Consider the following 9,338-nt stretch of genomic DNA (forward strand, 5'->3'; position numbering starts at 1 on the left):
CGTTTTTTATTCTGTAGCAGAAACAAAATAAATGCAGAATTGCTAGAACTTAGAATTCTGAGTTTCCATCTCGTTTAATCTACATACAGATTCAAGTCTTTTGTTAAAGTGAGATTTACTTTTTGTGTATTTGTGCATTTATGAATGTAAAATTTTCCAATAAACAAAAGTAAATCTATACAAAAACATTGTCACTGTAAAACACAAAAACGAATATAAGAAAGAAAAATCAAATAATACATTTTGAATAATTGGAGCATTAATATTACTCCAAAAGGATTGACTAAAAGGATGAACAGACTTAGTTGTAGGGCAAAGATTCACAAAAAGAGCAGGATGCCTCAATTATATTTTTACATTTTTGAAAGAAATGCTTAACGGTAAAATATGTGAATAATTTTATAAGCGATTTCAGTATGAGTGAAATATTAAGTGCCATTAAAATCAGACAGACTTAAGTCGTTTTGTAATTGGTGACTTGTAATGAAGTCATTTTTTGCTGTAAGGTGTCTGTACTTTTACTCAAGTATGGTTTTCAGGTACTCCTTACACCTCTGGGTATCGGTTCAGTAATAGTATCGAGATATTTTAGTCAGGTATCGTATCGAAGTCAAAATGTTGGTATTGTGACAACACTAGGTGGGAGTAGAGAGGGCAGGGAACCAACAGCTCCAAACTCAATCATTTTCAGTTTTCAGAAACTCACTCTCCGAGGCGGGAGTGTGGCGGATCTTCTTTCCATCCCCTCGCATCCAGCATAACTCCCACGACGACGGACTCTGGTCAGACTTGAGAGCCTTGGGCTCTGGGACGATGCTACTTTTTAAGTAGCTCTTGTCAGGGGCGGATTTAGTGATTTGGGGGCCCCAGGCAAAATATAGGAATGGGTCCTATACACCCTAACCCTAACCCATTTACCTGGATCAGCCTTGAGGTTCCTTTTTTGTTGTGATGCTTGCTGCTGCACAATGGTGCCCCACAGCTGTGTCCAATGTTTCTACATTTTTCATGTACATGTTATAATGGCTTTCTTTCATGCTGTAGACCACGAAATAGCAATTGATTTACAGTTTTCACAAAAACAAAATAAATTATAAAATGATAAACCTCACAATTGAGCCTTTAAACCATTTTTTAAGAAAGATGAGTCGGAAGTATAAATTATTATATTAATTTAAAACGGGGTTATGTGGGTGGATTTTTGCATTGGTCTGAACAAAAACTGCAGATGGGATTATTGAAAATGCACATTGATTCTCTGCCAGTAGGAAGCGATAGCATGCAGATGGGGGCCACTTAAGGCAATGATACGGCACTGGTGGCCTTCTTATGGCCCATACAAAATGGATGTAAGTCTGAAGTGGCCCACATGTAAAATAGCAAAAATGGCCCAATTTTTTTTCAAATCACATGTGGTCCTCTGTAGGCAAAGATGTGGCGTTCACGGCAATGTGTACTCTGAATGTGACCCTAAGGTGGCCCATGTGGTAAATAGTGAATATGGCCCAAATAGTGCCAAGTGGTCCACCTTTTGCCAAATGTGGCACAATCGACAAAGGCTAATCAGGGTGTAAACCAAATGTGGTCCACATATGTTTCAGCAAAGTGTTACTGATAAATCCCCTGTCATGTTTGTACTGGCTACTGTATACAGGCCACCAGGGCACGATACAGACTTTATTAAAGAATTTGCTGATTTTATATCCGAGTTAGTGCTGGCTGCAGATAAAGTTTTAATTGTTGGTGATTTTAATATCCATGTTGATAATGAAAAAGATGCATTGGGATCAGCATTCATAGACATTCTGAACTCTATTGGAGTTAGACAACACGTGTCAGGACCTACTCATTGTCAAAATCATACTCTAGATTTAATACTGTCACATGGAATTGATGTTGATGGTGTTGAAATTCTGCAGCAGAGCGATGATATCTCAGATCATTATCTAGTCTTGTGCAAACTTCATATAGCTAAAAGTGTAAATTTTATCATTGTTACAAGTATGGTAGAACCATCACTTCTACCACAAAAGACTGCTTTGTAAGTAATCTTCCTGATTTATCCCAATAGCCCGGAAAATGGAGCGCAGCTGGAGGAAAACCAAACTAGAGGTATTTCGTATTGCTTGGCGGGAAAGTAACCTATCCTAAAGAAAAACATTAAAAACTGCTAGATCTGATTACTTTTCATCTCTTTTAGAAAAAAATAAACATAACCCCAAGTATTTATTCAATACAGTGGCTAAATTAATGAAAAATAAAGCATCAACAGGTGTTGACATTTCCCAACAGCACAGCAGTAATGACTTTATGAACTACTTTACTTCCAAGATCGATACTATTAAGGAAAACTTGAAATCGCATCATATGACCCCTTTAATGATTTTCTGAGTATCTGTAAAATGTAAAAACGGCTTAACTTTTGCGATTTGACGTTGATAAAAGAAGCAAGACCGAACCACAGAACTAATTTGTTTATCCATTTTAAGCTCATTGTCAATTTGGATGCCCAGATTTTTGACACACAATCTCATATTTGATTCAAACTTTTTTAGTTCAGTTTTAAGGACTGCCATAGCAGATGCTGACCCAAATGGAATGGAATGATTTCCGTCTTAGATTCATTAAGATGCAGAAAAGTTGAGGACATCCACTTCGTGAGATCTTGAAGACAGGATGTCAGGGTTTCTAAAGCCTTTGCATTTCGTTTTTTAATTGGCAAATTTGCTTAAACAATGTCTAAATAGCTTTTTGGATTTTTGTTAACATTATTCAACATTTTAAGATCATTGTCAATTTGGATGCCCAGATTTTTGACACACAATCTCATATTTGATTCAAACTTTTTTAGTTCAGTTTTAAGGACTGCCATAGCAGATGCTGACCCAAATGGAATGGAATGATTTCCGTCTTAGATTCATTAAGATGCAGAAAAGTTGAGGACATCCACTTCGTGAGATCTTGAAGACAGGATGTCAGGGTTTCTAAAGCCTTTGCATTTCGTTTTTTAATTGGCATGTATATTTGTGTGTCATCAGCGTAGCAACGAAACGATATCCCATGTTTCGCAAGAATATCGCATAAAGGTATCATACACTCTAAAAAATGCTGGGTTGTTTCAACCCAACTTTGGGTCAAATATGGACTAACCCAACCAATATTACAGCATTTTTTAGAGTGTATATAGAGAGAATAAGATGGGAGTTAAAATGGATCCCTGCGGAACTCCGCAAGCAAGATGCACCGTGGAAGAAGTGAAATTATCAATGTTAACTGAGAAAGAACGGTTAGTCAAATAAGATATAAACCATTTTAGAACATTTCCCTGCAGACTGATGCAGTGTTCTAAATGGGAAATAAGAATAGAGTGATTAATAGTATCAAACGCTGCTGATAGATCGAGAAGTATGAGAACCACAGAATCGCCAGAGTCGACTGATAGATAGATGTCATTTAATACTTTAAGAAGAGCTGTTTCGGTGCTGTGCTGGATTCTAAAGCCTGACTGAAATGTATTGAGAATAGAATTACTACACATAAAGTGATGTAATTGTATAGAGACCACTTTTTCTAAAATTTTTGCCATAAAAGGCAGATTTGAAATAGGTCTAAAATTAAGACAATAAAGCTGGATCTAAATTCCCTTTTTTTAGTTGAGGTCTGACTGTTGCATGTTTTAACTGATCTGGTACAGTTCCAGTGCTAAGACATTTATTTATAAGAGACAGCAAACTAGGTCCAAGCGTCTTTACAATCTGTTTTAAAAAATGTGGAGGGATCGTGTCATGCGGGGAAGCAGAAGGCTTTAAGTGATCTATGGTTTCGTAGAGTGAGGAAAGGGTAATAAGCTCAAACTCACTCCAGGTAGCTCAACAAATATGTGTGCAAACCAAAGGTGAAGTAGTCCTTGATAAGTTAGCTATTTTAGTAACAAAGTTACAAAGGAGTTTTTCACACAGGTCTGAGGATATCTCTGTAAAGGTCTGATTAGGGGGGTTAAGAACATCGTTGATAGTAGCAAAAAGAACAGCAGGTTTATGCTGGCTTTTGGCAATAACATTCAAAGAATATCTATGCCTAGCTACTCTTACAGCTTTCTGATAATTAGCCAATGACTCTTTTAAGAGTTCGTAAGAAATCTGAAGTTTGTCCTTTTTCCATTTTCTTTCGGCCTTCCTACAGATCTGACGAAGAGCGCGAATGTTACTATTATTAATCCATGGATGAGGGTTTGGTTTTATGGGTCTAGATATCAGAGGAGCAACCCAGTCCATAACATTTTAACAAATATTACTAAATATTGTTAAATGTTCTTCAGAGTTTAACAAATGTAAAGGTGAATCAAGTGATGCTGACATGCTCGCATCCTCAAAAGCTGTAATAAATTTGGCATGGGCCATAGAATCTATCCTATGAAATGTGCGTGATGTTGGCAATGCAATATAAGTTTCAATAGGGACAGAAACATTAAAAAGAACAGGTTTGTGATCTGAAAAATTAGTGTCATACCACAGTATCATTCACAGATAATCCATAACATAAAACCAAATCTAAAATATGGCTATTAACATGTGTGGGAGCAGTGACTACTTGTTTCAAATCAAAAGAATGCACGAGACTTAGGAAGTCCTTAGATAGCGGGATTGAGTCACAACACACATCAATAACAATAGCCTGTCATATTTTGGAACAATTGTCCCCAAAAAGTCCGCAAATTCATCCATAAAGTTTTTGTTAAAATTCGGCGGGCGGTATATTAGGGCCACTGCCACTGGATTTGCAGCGTTCATAAGAAACAATTGCAGTTCAAAGCTATTATAAACATCCAATGGCAAAGCACAAATGTTAAACTTCTTATTGAATATGGTCAGCAGTCCTCCCCCTCGCCCAGTAAGTCGGAGGGTATTGATATAACTGCAATAATTCAGCATTAGTTCTGAGAGGAGACTGATATTACACTCATTTAGCCAGGTCTCAGTCACGCATAGTATATCCAGTTCAAGGTCTTGTTTACCAAGGATCTGGCATTGATCAGCGCCAAATAAATAGACGGTACCTCATTTATCCGAACTGCTTCCTGGCATAGAGAGCGCAGGTTGTAGAAATGTACACCTCTGACATGTGATTTGGATGGGATATACACGGATGGGTCGCGTAGAGTTGTATACGTGGTCGGATAGCACCACACTTCGGCAAGGCGGACAGAGTCGGCATGGCTGTGTCCTCCTGTTAGTTGGCGTAAGCAAGGTTGTCGTACGCGAACAGCTTTCCAGAGGAGTTTGCGTTTAATGGCAGTGCCACCTCGCCTACCGCGTTTCCTACGACGTTTCCTTTTCGTAGTATCTCCATGCCACCGACGCAAGTAGGCTGGTGTATCCGACAGAACACAAGTGGAGAAAAGTAAACCCAAGGGCTCTGTAGAGCAGTCACAGTCCGGTCTTTGGTTAAACTTTTGGAGGTTGAGGAGTGTCAGGTGATCGTAGACTATTATGGGTGAACTTAAAAAATATAAAATAAGGACTAAAACAACTAAGTCCCGTGGGACATGAAGACGCCAAGCTGCAAGCAAAGGCGCCATCTTGAATCTGCATGAAACTTGACTAAAGTTGACTAAATCATCAACTTCGTATTCCTGAACTGCCAACACTGGCTCAGCCAATGGCATGAGCTGTGGCATGGCTATCTGTTTGTTTGACCAATGGAGCTGGGTGGACCTGTTTGGGAAACCTGTATGGAAACAGTTGTTAATTTAGTCATTCCATTTGTTGTGGCTCAGAAAAAATACAGGTAAGTTTTAAGATAAATTTGAAATTACTTGGGGAAGACAACTGTAAATACTGTTGCATACTATAAACTACCTTGAGTGAATCATGCAAGGTGATTTACTAAGGTTTGCGGTAGTCAGTCCCCGTGGTTCAGTTCCCCTATATATGAGTATATACAGTGAAGTTCTTTTTCGTTCTTTGCTTGCAAGTAAAAAGAAGTTGGAAATATATTTGCAGTGACCAGGGCTGGCATAAGCTCAACTGCCGCTCTAAGCGAAACGCTGTCGTGCCGTCCCCAATTCACATTTACAATTAAACACAATGTTTAAAATGCATGTGAAAGACTGGAGATTTTGTTTATTGATGCAATTGCAATAAAATAAAAGCATACACGAGCATTTCACGAGTATATAACTTTTTATACTGCAATGTAAAAAAAAACACTAGTAGGCTATAGCTGATCACATTCTGCATTATATACTCACTCCTGTTACTGTTACTCAGTCCCGTTACTCTTTATATGAGTAACAGGACTGAAAATAACAGGATTGAGATTTTGGGATAAAATGAGCAAATACATATAATATAGCCACATGGAGTATATGCTAATATTATGAGAATACTCAGCAAATTCTAGTGATTTACCAAAGACTTGTATTTTTAAAATAAATAACATCTAATAAATAATTCAGGTAACACGACAGTATGTTACGATTGACGTCAAATCATCAAATATACAGAAAAGAAAATGAGACCACTTACTTTAGGTCATTTCATTGCCTTCAGAAGATCCAGATGTTGCAATATCATGTTGAAAATGTGTATTGTGGAATTTCCTCAGTTTTTCAGAGGGGAGAATGTGTTAGGGTAACAGGACTGAGTGAAAACCTGGGCACACGACTACAATGTGTATTTTATCTAAAATAATAGCAATTTATTTGGAAATAGATGTATTTAAATCACAGATGGGATATGGAGGTACACAAAAATGCAAAATAAAAAAGATTTCTGAAGAATTTTAAACATATTTCATGTTAAATTGTAGAATTAGAGACTGGGGACATGTAACGAACGCTATCTTTAGGTAGTTTTTATAATTTTTTTAAAATATGTCTTAAATTTGCAGTTAGATTATGTATTTTATAGGTAATTTTCATGTATATCTGTACACATAATTGTCCTGGGGACAGATTCGGTGGAATGGCCCCACTGTCATTCGTTTAACATTTACACCTACCATTTCAGATAGATTTTTGAGCGCGTGACACTTGAGTGTGTGAGACTTCCGGTGTCATACGCTTCCAGGTATTTTAGCTGTACAAAAACAGCTCGTTATGCTGCTTTATTTAGGCTAACATTTACTACACTTGCTTCTTTTATTATGTGCCTATAGCGGCTAATCGTCAGAAGTCTTGCAAATCCACAGAAAATAGCGAGTCTAGTATTTATCATGTGGAGATTTTAAAAGACTATTTTAATGTGTTGCTGTTTTACTCACCCAGTGTGCTGGCCTTCTGTCTAATATCTTTAATCTTTTCAAAGACATCTTTATTCATCATTGATACCTTGTCAGCTGCTATGACGTAGACCAGGCAGTATGTCTGATCCTCAGGGCTTGTATTACTTCTGTAGTCCTCTTTGTTAGCAGGAACGGCTGGATTGAACTGAATGGAAAAGTAAAAGAGAAAAACAAAGAGATGAGAGGAAAGAGGTCATATATCTGGCCTCTTCAAATCAAGGATAAAAGAGGAAAGGCACTGTTTTATAATTCTGCAGTGTCAGTGCATTGTTTGAATAACATGTAAATAATTTCACAACGCCACTTTAAAACAGACAAAAGTTTCCTCCTCACATTGTGTCCTTCCTTAAGGAGGCCCTCGAGGGATTTGGCGATGTCTTCTGGATGAGCTCCCTGTGAATCTCCGGATTCTAAGCCCATGATGTCATTGAAGACAAAAGGCAGAACTGATTGTCCATCTCTTATGTAATAAGTTCTGTACTGTAGATAAATGCAGAAGTATAACAACAAAATAAACCATTTCAAATGTATTTGATATGGACACATACAAAAGCAACCAGCACATAAAACACGGCATTTGGATTGTTTCATGTAGATGGCTTCTTCTGCTTGTTGATGCAGAAGATATAGTAGTCATAGCTAGGGATTGGTGGCATAAATCCAGATGCACACTTCAGTAATTCACTCATTTTAAGAAATGCAACACATGTAATGTATCCTGGGTAATGATCCTACAAAGTTAATGTATTAAATGTCACGATAAAACAAATCTGGTTGCTTGAGCAGCATTTCAAGAGTGCTGATTTAACAGTTCAACAGCAAAGACTTTTCAGTGTTTGCATCACAGATACAGATAAAACATAAAATAGCTGGCAATATTATATCTGAATCAGTGTTTGCATCACATGGCTTGTCCGCGGTCGGTCTGGGCATTTGTTCAGCGCCTCATTCAACACAGCTGTTATAATGGTGTTATCGTGTCTTTGTTCGGAGCTAGTGTCGCTGGAGCAAAGAGAGTTAAAATAGCTGGCAATATTATATTTGAAACACAAGTTATCCAAAATTAACTTATTTTTTAAGTAAACTGTGACAGCAATATCATTCAATTGTGTTGCCTCAGTAGCATTTTCATATGTTTCTTTGTAGAGTGTGTAGCCTGCATAATTTAGTAAGCCATTTTATTTTAAATTAAAACATGTGGGTTCATATACTTACTGTTTTTGTAAAACTTCTGCCAGACACAGAGTTAGCAAGGGCTTCTGTTGTGATCCTTCCTTGAAAAACACTATTGATTGAGTTGATGAAGCTGGACTTTCCTGCTCCAACTTCTCCAGCTAGCAAGACCCTGACGTACTTAACATTTGAGTCGCTCAGCTTAACTTCCCTGCAGTGGTGGCTCGTGGGTTTTAAAATAGAGGAGGCACACTAATTGTATTGGTCTGGGATCCCTGCCTATTATTATTATTATTATTATTTGCTTAACCACTTTAAAATGGCTTTTTGGTTGCTTTTAGTGTGTATTTCGGATTACCCCTTTCGTCTTGCCGTTTGGACTCTGTTTGCCCCTGACTGGATTATTGCTGTGTACCTGGATTATCTCTCTTTGCCTTGCCCTGTTGGATATTGTTCACCGTCGATCGACCCACGCCCGTTTACTGGACTGCTCTTACGTTTTGCCCGTACCATATCTGTTCGCTGGTGCTTCGACCCTGCCTGTGTTTGTTGACCACGTCTTTTAAATAAAAGCTTGCATATGGATCCGCATACCTCTCGTCTCATCGGCTCCATTACATCTATGATGCTTGGTTGATATCAGAAGGAGGCTAGCCTCCCTTACGAGGCTTCATCAACACTCCTCAGCGCTGAAAGTAGTGATGTTTCGTTCGTGAACGAATCATTCTTTTTGAACGAATCTTTTAGGTGAATGAATCATTCTCGTTCACGTAATCCATTGACTCATATTTCTCGTTCACTGATATTCCTCCCTGCATGCGCAGATCAGTGAACCGGGTAGCTCTGTGGACTGTTTCATCCTGTCAAAGAATGACTAGACC

At 38.0% G+C, this 9,338-nt stretch overlaps 1 long non-coding RNA gene across 1 annotated transcript; it reads right to left on the bottom strand.

Annotated features, from left to right (window-relative positions):
- Positions 1 to 7,269: 7,269 nt before the first annotated feature.
- Positions 7,270 to 8,580, bottom strand: LOC107688319 (uncharacterized). The gene is made up of 3 exons (XR_001634225.1): positions 8,500 to 8,580; positions 7,618 to 7,764; positions 7,270 to 7,429 (listed from the first exon to the last, which is right to left on the bottom strand). It is a non-coding gene; the product is annotated as an uncharacterized LOC107688319 (long non-coding RNA).
- Positions 8,581 to 9,338: the final 758 nt, after the last annotated feature.

Source organism: Sinocyclocheilus anshuiensis, unplaced genomic scaffold (genome assembly GCF_001515605.1).
Source record: "Sinocyclocheilus anshuiensis isolate Anshui unplaced genomic scaffold, SAMN03320099.WGS_v1.1 scaffold781, whole genome shotgun sequence".
Classification (NCBI taxonomy): Eukaryota; Metazoa; Chordata; class Actinopteri; order Cypriniformes; family Cyprinidae; genus Sinocyclocheilus; species Sinocyclocheilus anshuiensis.